Source organism: Somniosus microcephalus, chromosome 9 (genome assembly GCF_052327205.1).
Source record: "Somniosus microcephalus isolate GS21.2 chromosome 9, FLI_Smic_1.0, whole genome shotgun sequence".
Lineage (NCBI taxonomy): Eukaryota > Metazoa > Chordata > Chondrichthyes > Squaliformes > Somniosidae > Somniosus > Somniosus microcephalus.
In genome coordinates this window covers 171,294,102-171,314,922 of record NC_140995.1, presented here as the reverse complement: position 1 = coordinate 171,314,922, position 20,821 = coordinate 171,294,102, and positions in this window count along the sequence as shown.

Genomic DNA, 20,821 nt, shown 5'->3' with positions numbered 1-20,821 from the left:
TTCTGGCAAGCCTATAAAAATGCATAGTGCAAGTCACCACCAAGGTTGAACAGTGTATTGAAAGAAAGAACTTTAATTTATATGGTGTCTTTCACTCTTCGGAATGTACCAAAGCACTTCACAGCCAATTAATTTCTTTTTGAAGTGTAGTCACCGTTGTTATGTAGACCAAATCAGCTTAGATTACGCTGGGAATTTTCTCTGAGCTTCTGCTACTCTGCCACACTTCTGCCAAAGTTACAGTGGCGGAGTTGGAGAAACTCTGAGGAAATGTCCCACCCTATGTGCTGAATTCTGAGGATTGAGCCCACAACCTTTTGATTGAGAGGCAAGACTCCTATTACTGAGCCAAGCTGAGTGAGTAGAAGATCAGATAAGGTAAATCAAGAAGTAGGGATTATGTGACATCATGCTTGGCTATGAAAAGTCTGAATATTGTGATGGAAAACAAAACTGAGGGAAGTAAGGAGAGTTGAGACCTTGGTAATGATTGAGTTAGAATAGGAGTTTAGGCCTCCTGTGCCCCATTCTCCCCACCCTTTCCATACTTCAAGGGCCCGATTTTCTGGATCGTGCGGGAAATTTTCGGGTTCCCCGAATGTGGGGTTCCGACCCGAAAAAAATGGGTCAGCCAGCTGCACGCAATTTTCCCTCAAGTGGCCAATTAAGTTCCAGCGTGTGGGCAGCCTTGCTAATTGTCCATTTCCAGTCAGAAAGCCCCACAGTATGATGTCATCATTCGTGGTGCTTTTAAAGTATCCAGCAAGCTTCTCCACCTCTGCAGGCTTCTCAACCACTCTTGTACAATGGCAGAGGAGCCTGCACCAGCTGCTGCCAGCGGCAGAGGCCGAGCTGCCGCCAAATTCAATGAGACTTCACTGCAGACCTTGGTGGATGGGGTAAGGGCCCACAGGGAGGTCCTCTACCCTCGCTCAGGGAGGAAGAGGCCTCCCAAAGAGTCCAGGGCTGCCTGGATGGAGGTGGCTGCAGAGGTAAACTCTCTGGGAGTCACCCGTCGCACCTGGATGCAGTGCAGGAAGCGCTTCCATGACCTTCACCACACAGGGAAAGTAAGTACGAAGTTTCCATCACCCTCAACCTGATCCCCATTGCCTTTCCCCAACAGCACTCAGCTTCAGCAATCTCTTCCTCCACATCCCACTTCACAGTCACATCCATGCACCCTTACCCATTCCGTATCTCTCTATGTTCACATTCACATAACTATTCCACCATCCAGCCCTCACACTGCCTCTCACTCTGATGCTTGGAACACAACTGACAACACACAGGGAGGGCCCTTGGTCTTGCAGCCTCACAACATTTTTGTCTCCTTCTAAGCATCTATGCTATTCAATCTCTACACTCACTCCTGCACTCTCACTCAAACTCCACTTGTCTCTCTCATTGCAGGAAAAGAGAGCTCACAATAGACGAGAGCATGCGAGGACTGGAGGAGGACCATCCTCAGTCACCCACCTGAGCCCCTGGGAGGAAGCAGCGATCGAGATTGCTGGGGCTGACGTGCCTGTGGATGCTGGGGCAGGAGAGACAGGAGCAAGCCCGCAAGCTGGTGACAGAATAGTTCCCCATCTCTCTCATTGACATAGCATGAGTTGCTGATATGATTCTGAAGCCACATCATTTGGACTTATGAGTATATGCCAAATCCAATGTGCAAGTAGCCTTGCCATCACATCGCTAACTCTTTCCTTTACTTCCCCACAGGACCATCCGGTGCCCCCATCGCCACTGCCGAGGAGGAAGAGGCTTTGCAACCAGACTCCTCAGAGGAAGCTCCAGCCTCTGAGGGCGCAGCGTCAGCAGAAGTAAGCGCACCCAGCACCAGTGCAGACACTCACACCTCGGTGGGACCTTTGGGACATAGAGTAGAGTTGTCACCTGGTGTATCACAGCTCACAAGTGAGCATCAGCAGATTGTGGAGACAGGGACAGCAGTGGAGAGTCCTCGTCGACCTATGCCTCTGGATCCATCCGCAAGAGAGGAGGTGATGGATCTCCATGCACAGATGCAGGAGTCTCTGGGAGGTTTTGTCTCCAGGGTCGCTGCGAGTGTGGAGCGAATGGAGGAGTCCATGGCGAGCATGAGCAGAGCCTTATTGGAGTCATTGGCGCATCAAAGCATCACCACGGAAAGGATGGCTACCTCCGTGGCAATGCTGGCTGCAGCCGAAGAGAGGAGGGCTGCAGCAGAGGAGAGAAGGGCTGCAGCCGAGGGGAGGAGGGCTGCGGCCATGGAGGAGTTTAGTTGCCAGGGTGTCGAAAACATGGTGAATACTCTGAATAGAATGGCATCTCTTGAGGAGCAATGGGCATCTATTGAGCACCGAAACCAGACCTTCATAGAAGTCCCTCTGAGCAGGACTTCCATAGAAACATAGAAACATAGAAGATAGGAGCAGGAGTAGGCCATTCGGCCCTTCGAGCCTGCTCCGCCATTCAATGAGATCATGGCTGATCATCCAAATTCAGTACCCTGTCCCTGCCTTCTCCCCATATCCCTTGATCCCTTTAGCCTCAAGAAATATATCCAACTCTTTCTTGAATATATTTAATGAACTGGCCTCCACCACCCTCTGTGGCAGAGAATTCCACAGGTTCACCACTCTCTGGGTGAAGAAATTCCTCCTCATTTCAGTCCTAAATGGCTTACCCCTTATCCTTAGACTATGACCCCTGGTTCTGGACTCCCCGGCCATCAGAAACATCCTTTCTGCATCTAGTCTGTCCAGACCTGACAGAATTTTATAGGTTTCGATGAGATCCCCTCTCAATCTTCTAAACTCCAGTGAGTATAAGCCCAATTGACACAATCTCTCCTCGTACGTCATTCCTGCCTTCCCAGGTATCAGCCTGGTGAATCTTCGCTGCACATCCCATTTGCCTTCTTAACCGCCTGCTGCACCTGCATGCTTACCTTCAGCGACTGGTGCACAAGAACACCCAGGTCTCTTTGCACTTCCCCTTCTCCCAATCTATTGCCATTCAAATAATAATCTGCCTTTCTGTTTTTGCCACCAAAGTGGATAACCTCACATTTATCCACATTATAGTGCATTTGCCATGTTTCTGCCCAATCACCCAAACTGTCCAAATCGTACTGGAGTTTCATGACATCCTCCTCACAGCATACCCTCCCACCCAGCTTTGTGTCATCTGCAAATTTGGAGATATTACATCCAATTCCCTCGTCCAGATCATTAATATATATTGTGAACAGCTGGGGTCCTAGGACCGATCCTTGCGGTACCCCACTAGTCACTGTCTGCCACTCGGAAAACGACCCGTTTATTCCAACTCTTTGCTTTCTGTCCGCCAACCAGTTCTCTATCCAAGTCAATACCTTGCCCCCAATCCCATGTGCCTTAATTTTGCACGCTAACCTCTTATGCGGGACCTTATCGAAAGCCTTCTGAAAGTCCAAATACACCACATCCACTGGTTCTCCCTTATCTATTTTACCAGTTACATCCTCAAAAAATTCCAGTAGATTAGTCAAGCATGATTTACCTTTTGTAAATCCATGTTGACTTTGTCCGATCCTGTCACTGCTTTCCAAGTGCTCTGCTATTACATCTTTTATAATGGACTCTAGCAAAGAGGGAGGAGGTCCTACAAGCTGAATTTAGGGAGTTAGGAGCTAAATTGAAAAGTAGGACCTCAAAGGTAGTAATCTCTGGATTGCTACCAGTGCCACGAGCTAATAAGTTTAGAGAGAGTAAGATAGATAAGCTAAATACGTGGCTTGAGCAGTGGTGCAAGGGAGAGGGATTTAAATTCTTGAGGCATTGGAACCAGTTCTTGGGGAGGAGGGACCTGTACCAAGGGGACGGTCTACACCTGAACTGTGAGGGAGCCGATGTCCTCGGGGTAATTTTTTCTAGGGCGGTTCGGGAGGATTTAAACTAATTTGGCAGGGGGATGGGAACCTAGGTAGTGGAAAAGAGGGAAGTCATATGAAGTCAGAAATAGATGGTAGAAAGGTGAGAAGCAATAAGCAAAGGAGAGAAACACAAAGGGCCAAACTAATTCATAATGAGAGTGTGAAAAAAGCAAGCCTGAAGGCTTTGTATCTTAATGCTAGAAGCATTAGGAACAAGGTGGATGAATTAGTTGTGGAAATAGAGGTAAACAAGTATGATTTGATTGGGATTACAGAAACGTGGCTGCAGGGTGGGCAAGGCTGGGAACTTAACATCCAGGGATATACAATATTTAGGAAGGATCGGCAAAAAGGTAGGGGAGGTGGGGTAGCATTGCTGGTAAAGGAGGGGATTAATGCAATGGAAAGGAAGGATATTAACTCGGATGAAACGGAATCTGTATGGGTAGAAATGAGAAATAGCAAGGGGAGGAAAACGTTAGTGGGTGTGATATATAGGCCTCCAAATAGTAATATGGAGGTGAGGGAAGGCATAAAAAGGGAAATTAGAGAAGCGTGCGATAAGAGCACAGCTGTCATCATGGGTGACTTTAATTTACATATTGATTGGACTACCCAAATTAGTAAAAATTCTGAGGAGGAGGAATTCCTGGAATGTTTTCGGGACGGTTATCTGGACCAATATGTCGAGGAGCCGACTCGAGATCAGGCCATTTTAGACTGGGTATTGTGCAATGAGAAGGGACTTATCAGCAATCTTCTTGTACGAGGCCCCTTGGGTCAGAGCGATCGTAATATGATCGAGCTCTCAGTCGAGATGGAGAGTGAGGAAATTGAATCAGAGACTAAGGTCCAGAACTTAAATAAAGGGAATTACGAGGGTCTGAGACGGGAATTGGGTAAGATTGACTGGGTGGTGTTTCTGGGGGGATTGACAGTAGAGAGACAATGGCAAGCATTCAAAGATAGAATGGAAGAATTCCAGAACATGTTTATACCGGTTTGGCATAAAAATAAACCTAAAAAGGTGACTCAACCGTGGATAACGAGGGAAATTAGGGACAGCATAAAATCAAAAAAAAGGGCATATCAACTGGCAAAAAAAAGCACCAGACCGGAAGATTGGGGGCAGTACAGGATACAGCAAAAGAGGACAAAGGGATTAATCAGGAAGGGGAAAATAGAATACGAAAGTAAACTTGCAGCAAACATAAAGACAGACTGCAAAAGCTTTTATCGGTATATCAGGAGGAAAAGACTGGTAAAATCCCAAGTCGGTCCCTTGCAGTCCGATTCGGGAGAATATATAATGGAGAATAAGGAAATGGCAGACCAATTAAACTCATACTTTGGTTCTGTATTCACAAAGGAGGACACAAATAACCTCCCAGGAATATCGGCAAACATGGGGACTAATGAGAGGGAGGAGCTGACAGAAATTAGTATCTCTAGGGATATGGTGTTGGGTAAGTTGAGGGGACTGAAGGCCGACAAATCCCCGGGGCCTGATAAACTACATCCTAGGGTACTTAAGGAGGTGGCCCTGGAGATAGCAGATGCTCTAAGGATCATCTTCCGGAACTCCATTGACTCGGGAACAGTACCCGTGGATTGGAGGGTAGCTAATGTTACCCCAATATTTAAAAAGGGGGGTAGAGAGAAAGCAGGGAATTATAGACCAGTAAGCCTTACATCGGTTGTGGGCAGAATGCTAGAGTCCATTATTAAGGATAAAATAGCGGAGCACTTGACAAATGGGGAAAGGATCGGACAGAGTCAACATGGATTTACAAAGGGTAAATCGTGTTTGACTAATCTGCTGGAATTTTTTGAGGAAGTAACTGGTAAAATAGATGGGGGAGAGCCAGTGGATGTGGTGTACCTTGACTTCCAGAAAGCCTTCGATAAGGTTCCACACAAAAGATTATCATGCAAAATTAAGGCTCATGGAATTGGGGGCAAAGTATTAACGTGGGTAGAGAACTGGCTGGCGGATAGAAAACAGAGAGTTGGAATAAACGGCTCGTTTTAGGAGTGGCAGGCAGTGACCAGCGGGGTGCCGCAAGGATCTGTCCTGGGACCCCAGCTGTTCACAATATATATAAATGATCTGGATCAGGGAATTGGATGCAATATTTCCAAATTCGCTGACGACACTAAACTAGGAGGAGGGGTGGGCTCTGATGAGGATGTCAGGAGGCTACAGTGCGATTTGGACAGGTTGGGGGAATGGGCGGATACGTGGCAGATGCACTATAATGTGGATAAATGCGAGGTTATCCACTTTGGGGGTAAAAACAGGAGGGTAGATTATTATCTAAATGGCAATAGATTGGGAGATGGGGAAGTGCAGAGGGACCTGGGTGTTCTTGTGCACCAGTCACTGAAGGAGAGCATGCAGGTGCAACAGGCGATTAAGAAGGCAAATGGTATGTTGGCCTTCATATCAAGGGGGTTCGAGTATAGGAATAGGGATACCTTACTACAGCTGTACAAGGTGCTGGTGAGACCGCATCTGGAGTATTGTGTACAGTTTTGGTCGCCCCATCTGCGGAAGGATGTTCTTGCCATGGAAAGAGTGCAACGGCGATTCACCAGGCTGATACCTGGAATGGCGGGAATGACCTACGAAGAGAGATTAAATAGTTTGGGCTTGTACTCACTGGAGTTTAGAAGATTGAGAGGGGATCTCATCGAAACATATAAAATTATGGCAGGCCTGGACAGGCTGAATTCAGAGAGAATGTTTCCAATGGCCGGGGAGCACAGAACCAGGGGCCACAGTCTAAAAATAGCGGGCAAATCATTTAAAACAGAGATGAGGAAGAATTTCTTCACTCAAAGAGTGGTGAGCCTGTGGAATTCCCTGCCACAGAGGGCTGTGAAGGCTAATTCAATAAATATTTTCAAGAGAGAATTGGATATATTTCTGAAGGCTAAGGGGATTAAGGGTTACGGAGAAAAGGCGGGGACGGGGTACTGAACTGGTAAGATCAGCCATGATCTCATTGAATGGCGGAGCAGGCTCGAAGGGCCGAATGGCCTACTCCTGTTCCTATCTCTATGTATCTATGTATCTATGTATTTTCCCCACTACCGATGTCAGGCTTACCAGTCTATAATTCCCCACTTTTTCTCTGCCACCTTTTTTGAATAGTGGGGTAACATTAGCTACCCTCCAATCCATGAGTACTGTTCCAGAGTCTATTGAGTTCTGGAAGATGACCAGCAATGCATCTACTATTTCTAGGGCCACTTCCTTAAGTACCCTGGGAGGTAGATTATCAGGCCCTGGGGATTTATCGGCCTTCAGTCCCATCAATTTTCCTAACACCATTTCCCTACAAATACTGATTTCTTTTAGTTCCACCCTTTCATCAGACCCTATGTTCCGCGGTATTTCTGGGAGGTTATTTATGTCCTCCTTTGTGAAGACAGAACCAAAATATGTATTTAGTTGGTCTGCCATTTCTTTGCTCCCCATTATAAATTCCCCCGATTCTGACTGCAAGGGACCTACGCTTGACTTCACCAATCTTTTCCTCTTTACATATCTATAAAAGCTTTTACAGTCAGTTTTTATGTTCCCTGCAAGCTTACTCTCATATTCTATTTTCCCTTTCTTAATTAATCCCTTTGTCCTCCTTTGTTGAATCCTAAACTGCTCCCAATCCTCAGGATTATTGCTTTTTCTGGCCAATTTATATGTCGTCTCCTTGGATCTTATGCTATCCCTAATTTCCCTTGTTAGCCACGGTTGAGTCACCTTTTTTGTTTTATTTTTATGCCAAACTGGGATGAACAACTTCTGTAGTTCATCCATTCGGTCTTTGCATGTTTGCTATTGCCTATCCACCGTCAACCCTTTGAGTGCCATTCCCCAATCAATCCGACCCAATTCGCTCCTCAGACCATCGTAGTTTCCTTTATTTTAATTGAGGACCCTAGTTTCTGAGTCAACTACTTCATTCTCCATCTTTAATGAAGAATTCGATCATATTATGATCGCTCCGACCCAAGGGGCCTCGTACAACAAGATTGCTAATTAATCCTTTCTCGTTACATAATACCCAGTCTAAGATGGCCTGATCTCTGGTTTGTTCCTCGACATATTGGTCCAGGAAACCATCCCGTAAACACTCCAGGAATTCCTCCTCCACAGTATTGTTACTAATTTGGTTAGCCCAATCTATATGTAGATTAAAGTCACCCGTGATGACTGCTGTGCCCTTATTGCACGCTTCTTTAATTTCCCTTTTAATGCCATCCCCAACCTCCGCCTTACTGTTTGGAGGTCTGTATACCACTCCCACTAATGTTTTTTTCCCCTTAGTATTTCTCAATTCTACCCATACAGATTCCACCTCATCAGAGCTAATATCCTTCATTACAATTGTGTTAATCCCTTCTTTAACCAGTAATGCTACCCCTCCTCCCTTTCCTTTTTGCCTATCTTTCCTGAATATCGAATACCCCTGGATGTTGAGTTCCCAGTCTTGGCCGTCCTTGAGCCACGTTTCCGTAATCCCAACCAAATCATATTCGTTTACCTCTATTTGCGCAGCCAATTCATCCACCTTATTACAAATGCTCCTCGCATTAAGACACAAAGCCTTCAGGCTTGTTTTTTTAACGCTCTTAGACCTATTAGAATTATTATTTACTATGGCCACGTTTGATTTAAACCGTTGATTTCTCTGACTGCCACTTTTGTTTTTCTCCTTCCTATCTTTTGCTTTTATCCTTGTTTCCCTTTCCTCTGTCTCCCTGCTCAGGTTCCCAACCCCCTTCCATTTTAGTTTAAACCCTCCCCCACAGCACTAGCAAACATCGGTTCCAGCCCTGCCCAGGTGAAGACCGTCCGGTTTGAACTGGTCCCACCTCCCCCAGAACCGGTTCCAATGTCCCAGGAACTTGAATCCCTCCCCCTGGCACCATTCCTCTAGCCACGTATTCATCTGAAGTATCCTTCTATTTCTACTCTGACTAGCACGTGGCACTGGTAGCAATCCTGAGATTACTACCTTTGAGGTCCTGTTTTTTAATTTACCTCCTAACTCCCTATATTCCGCTTTTAGGACCTCATCCCGCTTTTTACCTATATCGTTGGTGCCTATATGCACCACGACAACTGGCTGTTCACCCTCCCCTTCCAAGATGTTCTGCAGCCGCTCGGAGACAGTGCTGAGATGGGTCCCCATGGCCCCCCTGATGTGCAGCAAGGTGCTCTCCAGCCACTTGCAGGCGCTGAGGGGGAGCTGACCCATGAGAGGGAGGTTGTTGGCACACCTCAAGGAAGTGGGGGCTTCTCTCCACGCGCTCACACTTCCATGCCACTTCAGAGCCCTCGGTCAGAGGCCTGCCAGAGTCCACACCCCAGTGAGATAGGAGTCTCAACCCCTGCACAGCTGCAGGAGCAGCAGACTGCTGGCGAGCCCTCACAGGCTCGCCACCCCAGAGGATGCCCGCCAAAGGTGTCAAGACAGGCGCAGCAGGAAAGTGAGCAAGGGGCCTCCACATCTGCTGAAGCCACAGGGGTAGCACTACATAGGAGCACGCGTAAGAGAAAAATAAAGCACCACTAATCACAAGGGTAGCCACTTGGGTGAAAAGTCTTGTAAATAGTTTCAATGCCATCATTTTCCTGTACATAAAAAATCTGGTGGCAGCTGCTGCAGTTATGGCGTCTGTCATTTGGCGAATGGGGATATCACATAGAGGCCTTAGGATAACTTGCAGATGTCAGCAAGCTGGTCAAATAGGTAGGAATGTGTAGGCATGGGCCACTGTCCATGGTCAGTTAAGAAGCAGTGAGGCTGCAGTGTTTGATGTACCAGGCTACGCAAATCTGCCCAGGATGAGTGCGTTCCTTGCATTCCGCCCAGCAATGTTCTCACGCACTGGTGCCGCTGGTTGGCGGGCCTCTGCAGGATGCTCGTTTCCGTCCTCCTCCTCCTCCACAGCATCATCCTCATCCGAGGCGGCTCTGTGAGGAGCCTCTTGGTCCTGCGGAATCAGCAAGCCACGACGCTGTGCCATGTTGTGAAGCACACAGCATACCACGATGATTTTGGAGACCCTGGCTGATGAGTACTGTAGGGCTCCACCTGATCTATCGAGGCATCTGAAGCGCATCTTCAGCAATCCGATGGTTTGCTCGATAATGCATCTGGTGGTAATGTGGCTGGAGTTGTAGCGCTCCTCCGCTTCGCTGGCTGGTCTCCTCAACGGCGTCATTAGCCAAGAGCGCAGGGGATATCCCTTGTCTCCAAGTAGCCATCCTTGAAGTTCACTTGGCGGACTGAATAGCGGAGGCACAGTAGACTGGCATAGTATGAAGGAGTCATGGCAGCTGCCAGGGTACCTGGCACAAACATGCAAAATCACCTTCTTGTGGTCACACACCAGCTGAACATTAAGGGAGTGGAAGCCCTTGCAGTTGACAAAAACTCCTGGATTGCGGTGGGGTGCCCTAAAGGCCACATGTGTGCAGTCAATGACGCCCTGCACCCTTGGAATGTCTGCCAGCTGAGCTAATCCAAGCGCTCGCGCCCTCACACTTGCGCGATCCCTGGTGAAATAGATGTAATTGTGCGCGAGGGCAAAGAGGGCATCGGTTACCTGCATGATGCAAGTGTGTGCGGCCGCCTGGGAGATGCCGCTGATGTCTGCTGCTGATCCCTGGAAGGAGCCTGAGGCATAAAAGTTGAGTGCGGTGGTGACTTTGATGGCCACTGGTAAGTAGTGTGGACCTGGTGTTCTGGGCTCCAGGTCTTGCTGCAGCATTGCGCAGATGTCAGTCACAACCTCTCGCGAAAGTCGGAGCCGCCTCTGGCACTGCTGCTCCGTCATGTTGAGGTAGCTGACCCTGTGTCTGTAGACCCTGTTTGGGGGGTATCTCCTGTGCTGACGGCCTTCCATGCGCTGGCCCCTTCTGGCCTGTGCTGCCCCAGGTCGCTGAGCCGCAGCCTGCCGCTCCTGCTGGTGCTGCTGTTGTTGCTGGTGATGCTGTTGCTGGAGTTGCTCCAGCCTCCTCTGCTGTTGGAGATCTTCTAATGCCAGGAAGGGAAGGAACAAAAGGCCTCCCATGCTTCTGGCAGATGCCTCCGTTGAGGAGGCGCTGAGTTAGGGTGGTGAGAGGGACTTCCCAGGAGCTCACACTGGAGAAGTGTGTGAGGCTCCAACCTTCCACAGCTGTGCCTAAGCCTTCAACAAGTTGCCCCAAGCCTTCAGCAACAAGGTCCTTCAGCCTGCAAATGCTGTCTGATTAAATCTCTTCAGTCCTGATTGAACTGCAGCTGAAAGCAAGCAAGCCAACTCTGTTCACGCCAGGTTTCATCAGCGGTGTTCCCACCAGGCGTGTTTTACGTGGGGAAAGGCAGAAAATTGCAAGGGCCCTTGAAAATAGGATTAAACATGCCAATAATTGATCATTAGGCTCCCGCCGACCATTCCCGCCTGCGGCGGGTGGGACTGATTCGGGTCGCGCTGAAACACGGAGGCAAAAGTCGGGCGGGGCGGGGAATCGGGCGGGGGGCGGTCGCGGCCCCCTATTTCTGCGATTTTCAGCCCCCGCCCGCCTGAAAACCCACCCGACGGCTGGGAGAAAACCGGGGCCCAAGACTCCCCCCTGGAATGCCAATCCTCCACTTGAGTGGACGGCCAAGGTCTGCCTGAATTTCCACAGTTAGGCAGCCACTTCCCGCCCACATCCTGCCTATTCCGTCTGGGAAGTTGGCTGGCAGTTTGTCAATGAGGCCCAGTGGTTAAAATCATCGTGGCCTCATTCTGCCGTGGGCGGGAAGAAATTTTACCAAACCAGCGGTTTCCTGCCAGAAACCCGTTGGCAGTTAAAATCCCTCTCAAAAAACTGCAGGGGCTGGAAATCAGAAACAAAACACAAAATGCTGGAAACGCTCAGCAGGCCAGGTAGCATCTGTGGAGAGAACAGGCAAGTTGACATTTCAGGTTTTGACCTTCCATTAGAATGACGGTAGTTACATTGAGACAAGGATGAGAGAGGGATTGCCTATCTGACCACAAATGATTTCCTTTATCCTGCCCAGGAGTATGGCAGAGGTGTTAGAAAAACTTCTCTCGATATGAGAGCAGCATGCACTAGGCAAACTGAGGACATTGTTATAGATACATGAGATAGTGTGGAATCATATAACTCAGGGCAGAAATTGCTCTGACGCACCGATACTCACAATGCAGCCATTTCTGATTAGTTTGCTTTACTGAGAATATAAGTTAAACACTGATATGGTAATGTTCCCCATGAATTTCCAGGACTTGACAATGTTATAAAAGTTAATCTTGCCAGGATCAGTGTTGTAAAATGTTACAATATTGCAGTTTCACTCTGATGTGTTTAAGCAGGACACAGTGGTACATCTGCTACTCAGTAACATCATTTCAGTTATATCAGTTAGATATTCATCTATATTTAACCCTCAACTTCAGAACAATAATACTTATCCCAGGATGCTCAGGAGCGTTAAAGCTTGCATTCCTTTGTCAGTTAGTTTCCGAATCTCATTACCAGTAATTAAATGAAAACAAAATGGTTAGTCATGGTCCATGATGGCATTTTGATGGCATTTACTTGTTTCTTATGTTCTTAAAACAAACTATCATTTTCAGCCGGCACTACATTCTCTGAAAGAACTTTCAGGTAAACACGAGTATTAAAGAGGAGCCATCACTACTTTGAGCTGGTAGAGAGGGTGGAATAGCCGAGCACCATACCTGTCATGAAAGTATCACAAGCAAACCAAAAATTGAATTTCTGCAAATGTGGTGACTTTTCCAATCTGAGTTATGCCAATACAGTGCAAATGTTGTAATTATTAAATTACTTCACTGAGCTGCATTTCCAACAAAATAGAAAATAGGAATTTCCCCTACTGTGTTTTAAGATTATTGTAAAGTCTGTGGGTTGTGCAGTTAATAAATACACAGACTTCAGAAGTAACAAACAAACAGGTCTTTACTATTCAAAGGTCCGGGCGAATCTGCCCCAGCAATCCGGCCACAACACTTATATACTGGTGTGGTCACTATCGGTATTACAGTATACAGAAGCCAAACAAATAGTGCCACCCTAAAGTAGTTCTCTTAAAGGTGAACGGTTACATTCAATAGTTCCCTTAAAGGTAGACGGGTACATACACTACAATCCTCCCTTTTTAGCTTATTACTTACAGAGTCCCCGTTAAACATACATATCTTCAACTTCCTATAAAACAAATTACAGATATAATCTCGGTGGAGTCAATGTCATATAAAACAATTTACAGATATAATCTCAGTGGGAACAGTTCACAGGTTCAGTCTCTGCGGAAACAGTTCATAGATTCAGTCTCTGATCTTGACTCGTTCCGAACAACATTTCTTTGGTGTAGCCGGTTCACCTGGCTAGCGTGACTCCTCCATAGCCTTTTTCTTGACGTAACAGCTTGAACTTTCGTCCTGTTGAACCAGCAGTGCGGACTTTTACAACCAACTGGCTGTCTTGACATTTTCCAGTTTTTCAACTAATTTAGCTCCTTTCGTAGTGTCCCGCCTGAGATGGTAGAAGTGCTAATATTTTAGACAGTTATTATCTTCTGCTTCTTCTTTTTCTTTTCTGCCTTTTTGAAACTCTCGGAGCTCCTTTCTCGGCTGCCAGCTGTAGCGCCACCAACTCTCTATGTTCCTTAGACCTTAAGTGCTTCATCCGGATTTCAGCACTTTGGGAGTTTTAATCACAAGCTGGGCAGACCACATCCTCGTAATATTCAGTGTCACTCAACAGGTCATGGTAATATTCAGGTTCGTCCTGAGTTAGGCCAGCGAGAGAGCCTTCTTCTTCCTCCTCACCCGTCTGGACGTTAGCTGACGGTGGTTCCTTCCCTAGACATCTTTCTTGAAAAGACTTCTTCATGCATTCATATTCATCCCGCTCTTCCTGGGTTATCTGCCATTCCTTCACGACGGACCTCATTTGTGAGTTCAATACCTTCCCTTCCATCGGGAATTGCGTTATCAGGCTATTTAATCCTTCTACTGAAGTAACGGTTTCCACATTCTTCTGTTCACCTTGACGTGATTCAACGTACTTTTGGCATCCTTGTAAAATTTGTGTTGCCACCTCAGCTATCTCCGTGACTTTTGAGAGCTCCGAACTCGTTCCCCCTGAAGATTGAAGCTCGTGTTCAGATTGTTCCCCTTGCAGAGTCTTGTCCTTCAGCATATGAAGGAGTTGGCTGACCGTTAACTCTTCCCTGGGAACACGGTGGATCAGAGTCTTCGCCATTTCATCCACCTTTTCCTCCAATACTTCCACCTTCTGTTCCTCTTGAACTTTGGCTTTCAGCGCTCAGAAAAGTTGCGCCCTGATGCTCTCTAGTTCATGTTCAGGGACCATTCTTACAGTCTCTGAGTTTCTTACAGTTTCCTTTTCTTCCACTGAAAGGATTCCCAGTTGAATCTGTTCTTCAAGTTGTTGAACCTCGGTCATTGCCGCCTCATATTTGTCTTGGGTGTCCTTCAATGTTTTTATGAGTTCTTGGACATCCTGTCTTTCATGCTCTGCCATGTTTTTCACCTCTAATTTCTCATCTATGAATGGAACTTCTACCGATGAGTCTGTCTTGGCCTTGAGCTCATCAAGAATTTCCTGCAGCCTTTGGACTTCTTGCTCATGTTCAACCTTTAGTTGTTCATATGCTTCTACTGAAACTAGCTTTTCGGAGGTTGCCGAGTTAACCCCCTCCAGAATTGTAGCCTGGGCCTGTTCATACTGTTCTTTCAACTTCTCACACTCTGCTTGTAAGGAGTCGTAGAGAAGAACTGGAATAAAATCCTGGCTTCCTGAAGATTCCTCTTCCTTTGGTTCGTTCTGTAAATATTCTAGTTCCTGAACAGCATCAGGGGAATGTGATTGGTATTTGGCCACGATGGCTCTATGGCCGCTCTCTGCTTGAGCTAGCTGTCTCTGTTGTCTTTCCAGGTTCTCCCATTCGGTGTCCCAGAACTTTTCCATATTTTTCATCTCTTGTACGAGACGGTCACTCAACTGTTCTAATTGTTGTCGTACTTTGACATAAGTTTGCGTCCGAGCTCGGTGTTCTTCCGTCGTGGATGAATCCTTTGCTTGAACAGGCTCAGAATTCTCTGTCAACTTGGAGTTCTGCTCTGCAGCTTTATTCTTCTTGGTACCATAAGTCCTTCTGCATGTCTTCGTTTTCTTCCCCATCGTCGGCAAGTCCCTTTTAGCCTTGTCTTCCATATTCGAATTGGTCTTATCATCATCCATTTCAGAATCTGAGCTAATAGCTTGCACCGAGTCCTCCCTCATTATGGCTTTTAGGTAATGTCATTCCATGTCTATTTTCTTAATCCACTCCCGTCCTAGAAGTGGTGGTCCTCCCTCAGGTAATACGTACAAGTTCATTCTTGGGTGTTCTTTACCCCTATCTCTCACCTTGACTCTTATTTTCCCCACGAGGTATACGTTATGCCCCGTGTATGTCTGTAATACGAACTTGGTATTTCTTAAAGGTATGTGAGAGAATAGCCGGTGGTAGTCCCTTCGGTTGATGACTGATAGAGCTGATCCAGTGTCCAGCTCCATTCTTACTTGGACTCCAGCTATTTTTAGTATGACCCAGATGGTCTGTAGATCCGTTTCTTTACCCACATTGTGGATTCTCAGACTACCCAGCTCCTGGTTGTTTGGGTCTGAGTCTGAATTCTGTTCGTCTGAACTCTTCTCAGCCACCTTGTGTACCTTGTTGTACTTTTCTTGTGGTGGCTTCCTTTGATTGTTGGTCTTTTTCCCGGACCGGCATACCTTCGCGATGTGACCCAGTTTGCCACATTTCCTACACTCTTGGTTCTTAAACCAGCATTGATTCTGGTCATGCGTTGTCTTCCCACAACGGTAGCATTTTGTTGTGCTTGAAGTAATTTGGTCCACCCCGAGTGCCGCCGCCTTTAGTTGCATTTCCGCCGTTCCTTTCGCTGCGGCTTCGTGCGATGCAGCTATAAGGACAGCCCTGTCCAGTGTGAGGTCGTTCTCTTCCAGTAGTCGCTTCTGCGTCCCTTCTTTGGACAATCCGCATACGAACTTGTCCCGCAGTGCTTCTGTCAGATTCCCTCCGAACTGGCAGTATTTCGCTAGCCTACGCAGTTCGACCAAGTATTCCGCATTGCTTTCGTCTTTCCTCTGCGTTCTTGCGTAGAATTTGAATCGTTCAGCCAGCATCAACGGCGTGGGGTTCAAGTGGTCCTTCAGCACAGCCACAATCTCTTCGAAGGTTTGATCCGCTGGTTTATTTGGTGCTATTAGATGCTTCAAGAGCCCGTATGTTTTTGCCCCCATCGAGTTTAGCAATGTTATCGCCTTGTCGTCTTCCTCTATTTTGTTGGCTTCGCAATAGATCTCTATGCGTTCCACGTATGTGGCCCAGTCTTCTATTTCAGAATTAAAATCGTTAATATTCCCTCTCTTAGGCATCTTTCTTCCCTTGGGAGCAGCACCAGTATTTCTTTAAGTATTCTTATTTATTTGTTTATTTCTAAGATGGCGGTTTTCCCGCGAAAATGGCGGCTTCCCGCTCTTTCCTTCTCTCCCCGCCCACTTCACTGGCGGTATGTCAGTTAAGATGGCGGTTTTCCCGTGAAAATGGCGGTTTCCCGCTCTTCCTTTCTCTCCCCGCCCCCTTCAATGGCGGTTTCCCGCTTCTGTCGTCTCCTCCGCCTAATGGCGGCTTCCCGCGTTTCTTCCTGGTGGAAGGGGTACGCTTTCCCCACAGCGGACAGGTTCAGCCACTGGGCTGGCTCTCGCACAGCTCCCCTTACTCGTCTCTGTCTTTTCCTCCCGCCCGCACGGCTCTACCGGCGCTGGGTACACCCCGTTAACGGAGGACAGTTCAGCCGCTGGACTGGCTCTCGCGCAGCCTCTCTCTCCGTACCCGGCTCTGTCGCTCTCTCTCCCGCATGTTCGGTTCTACCGGCCCTGGGTGCCCCGTTGGTGAAGAACAGTTCAGCCGCTGGACTGGCTCTCTCCCCTTGCTCGGCTCTGTCTCTCCCTCTCCCGCACGTTCGGTTCTACCGGCTCTGGTTACCCCGTTGGTGGAGGACAGCTCAGCCGCTGGACTGGCTCTCGCGCAGTCTCTCTCCCCTTGCTCGGCTCTGTCTCTCTCTCCCACCCGCACGGTTCCTGTTCGCCTCCCAGCCCTCTCGCAGACCGGTGTTTCCCTCCCCGGCTGCGGCTGGGTTTCTCTTCCCGCGCCTACTCCCAGTCTCAGCGCTTCGTGGCTGCGGTCGCTGCCCGGCTTTCCCCGCCGATCGCGGTCCGACTGTCTCACGACGCCGTTGGACCCGACTTCCTGACCGGCTCCGTTCCCCTTCGACCGTGGCCGAGTGCACAGCCCTTATCCTCCGGATATTCTCTACCTCTTCCCCTACTCACAGTCTCCGCGGCCGCCTTGTTTCCTGCTGATCGGCTCACTCCGCACCGTGGTAAAAGGGTAGTCAGTGCCTGTTGCAGATGGAAGCTTTTATTGCTAAAGTCTTCCTCCTTCCTCCTGCTGCAGCCTCGTGTTTTCTTTCAGCAGCACGACGAGGGCGGTTGCCTCTCTTCGACGCTCTTCGTTGCTTTGGTAGTCTTGCCGCAGGGTACGATCGGACTCGTCGCCACTGTAAAGTCTGTGGGTTGTGCAGTTAATAAATACACAGACTTCAGAAGTAACAAACAAACAGGTCTTTACTATTCGAAGGTCCGGGCGAATCTGCCCCAGCAATCCGGCCACAACACTTATATACTGGTGTGGTCACTATCGGTATTACAGTATACAGAAGCCAAACAAATAGTGCCACCCTAAAGTAGTTCTCTTAAAGGTGAACGGTTACATTCAATAGTTCCCTTAAAGGTAGACGGGTACATACACTACAATTATGGTTCTTCTTTAACACTTTTTTGTGTTCCAGGGTAAGCTCAGGGAACATTGCAATGTTAAAGTTGAAAAATGAACATGGATAGATTCTAAAATAGAAGGCGACTGGGTTACTGTGGGCCACAGCTGTCTTGTGGTGTGCTGCAGTAACCGCACATGAAGCTGCGATACAATAAGCTTTCACAACTTTAATTTTAATAATACTTCAGGGAATATTACAGCTACAGCAATGGACACCAAATCATTTTAATCAGAAATGACATGAATGCATTGACTGTGACCAGGATTGCTATGTCCTGGTGCTCACCTGTGAACAAGTACCAAATGATCTGCTTGTTACCTTAATTTATGCAGCCCAAAAGAATAATCTAAAACATCCACATACATACATGCCAACTTAGAAAAGCAGAAAATGCTGGTCAACAAACTTCAAAGCAGTTGACACAGCCCCAAGAAAGCCTATACCTCAAAAATGGCCCTAAATGTCAGCTATGACATCTGCAAATAAGTTAATATACTGAAAGTGTAGTGAGATATGCATTGCTGTAACTTAAGCTCCCTTCACATGTATTGGAGGGAAAGAAACATAAATATGTGAAAGCCTGAAGTGAGATACAAAGTGTTGAATGCACAAGATTTATTTTCTAGGGAGGTCTGGGTGCCAAACCCTCCTTATCAGACAATTTAAACCTTGACATTTTATATGAATGATTTTCCAGTGATTGGGGGGCCGATTTTAATTTGGTCAAATCAGCAGTAATGAGACAGTAAAGGCCTCAAAATGGGAGCGGAAGTCTGATTAACTCCGACGTTCCAGCAGCCACCATTTTTAAAGGGTCCACCACAGGGCGGCCAAGGTACTGGACTGTTTCAGGCGGTAGGCCCTTTAAATATGCACTCTCCGGCCAGTTATACTGCCGGCGCAGCAGAAGAGGCTCCTACAAAACGATAACTTTTAAATTATTCTTGTGGGATTCGGGGGTGCATTGTTGTTCCTCCAAGCCCCACAGAAACAATCTGGGCTGTTGTCACCCCGGGCTCCCCATCTCTCTTGCCGTTACGAACCCCATTGACCAGACTTAGCTTGCTGTTGGTAGGTAGCCTCTGTGCCACCCCATATTGCACTGACCCGAATCTGGCAAGCTGCATCTGGATGCTAATTCAGTGCCCACAGCTCGCTGGTTCTGTTTAAGGAAGGCTCGGGCCTCAAAATGGCTCTCGGCCTCTTCGCTCCCAGCACGGGTGGATGGCCGGCTCATTATTAATGTATCTTGGTGTCTTTGATGGATCAGCCTGTGTAAATATGTTAGGAATCAATCATTATTATGGATAATTACATAACAGTTCTCCAAAAGTAGATATTTAAAATGTTAAATGCAGTAATAAAAATGTAATCAAGCTGAGAAAATGTTGATATTTTCAAAAAATGAAAGAAACCTAAAAGTAAACAAAAATTAGCTGAAGTATGAGCAATTTAAATTATATAAATGTGATCTATTGCCTCTTTCTAATAGTCTTGTTACAATTTGCATTAGATGTTGGGGAAACTATTTTCTTGAATGTATATAAGTATATAAGTGGGGGGAATTCTCCTTCCACTCCCACCGCACTGCCTGTGCTAAGTGCCCAGGGAAGAACTGTGCCTGGTGGGGATAGAGGCATCTCTCAGAATGTAACCAGGGATGAGGGACTTCAGTTATGAGGAGAAGTTGGAAAAGTTTGGACTGTTCTCCTTGGAACAGAGAATGTTAAGAGGTGACCTAATAGAGGTTTTCAAGAGTAGATCTGGCGAGTGGGTCAATAACCAGAGGTCATAGATTTAAAACCATTGGCAAAAGATCTAGAGGGGAGATGAGGAGAAATGTTTTCACTCAGAGAGTTGCCAGGATCTGGAACGCTCTACCTGAAAAGGTGGTGGAAGTTGATTCTGTTAATAATTTTAAAAGGGAGTCAGACAGGTACTTGAGAATGAGCAACTTACAGGGTTATGGACAACAAGCGGGGGTGTGGGACTAAGCACGACTGCTCTTTCTAAGAACCAGCACAGGCATGACGGGCCGAATGGCCTCCTTCTGTACTGTAAGTTTCTATGATTCTATGATCTCCCTACAACTGGGAACTACCCAGCTGCGTCAGATGGCCTTCTGCAGATAATATTTCTCTCCGGTTGTGGGGAAGGGAAAGGTTAGGCAAAGAGCATCACAGATCCCCAGAGTTCAATTTCAGGTGGTGGACGTGGAAGCAATGTGCCAGTCAGGGGAGGAGTAGGGGGGCAGACCAAGGTGTGATTTGGTGATGAGAGCCACACTGCCATCATGGCGGTCTGGACGGGGCAAGTGGTGGAAGGTATAGCCAGGCGGGGTGGCTTCATTTAAGGGTAAGGTGTCATCACCCCTCAGCCAAGTTTCCCTTAGGGCCATGATGTTGATGCAATCATTCACAATAAGCTCATGGATGGCAAGAGCCTTGTTCACAAGTGAACGGACATTCTGGAGGGAGATGCGGAGAGGGTCGGCGATGGCTAACACACTACCAACATCCACAGGGTCAGCACTGGGAGGGGTGAGTTGGACGGGGAGGAGATTAGCAAGATTAGCCCTGTAGGGTTTGGTCGGTGCCAACATCAGTGGGTGCATGTGCCTGAAGGATTTTTGGACTTTTAAAATGGATATGTACCCTTTTAAAATGGAGACGCACTTGGGCTGCATTTCAAAATGGAGTTTGGACTTTTGGGGGGAAAAATTCGGTTGGTTTGCACCTCCCATTAGCACCGTAAGAGGGCGCTAATGGGGCGCAAAGCAACTAGCGCCCGTGCGCGGTGATGTTTGCGCCGCTCACAAAATTAACTAGACATTTTGCGCTGGCGTTAAACAATACTGCCACGATCTCCTGCGCCGGCAGATCGTGACATCAGTCGAGAGTGCAATGCCCCGGTAGCACCCCGGACCGGATATTGAGTGGCGCCCCCGTC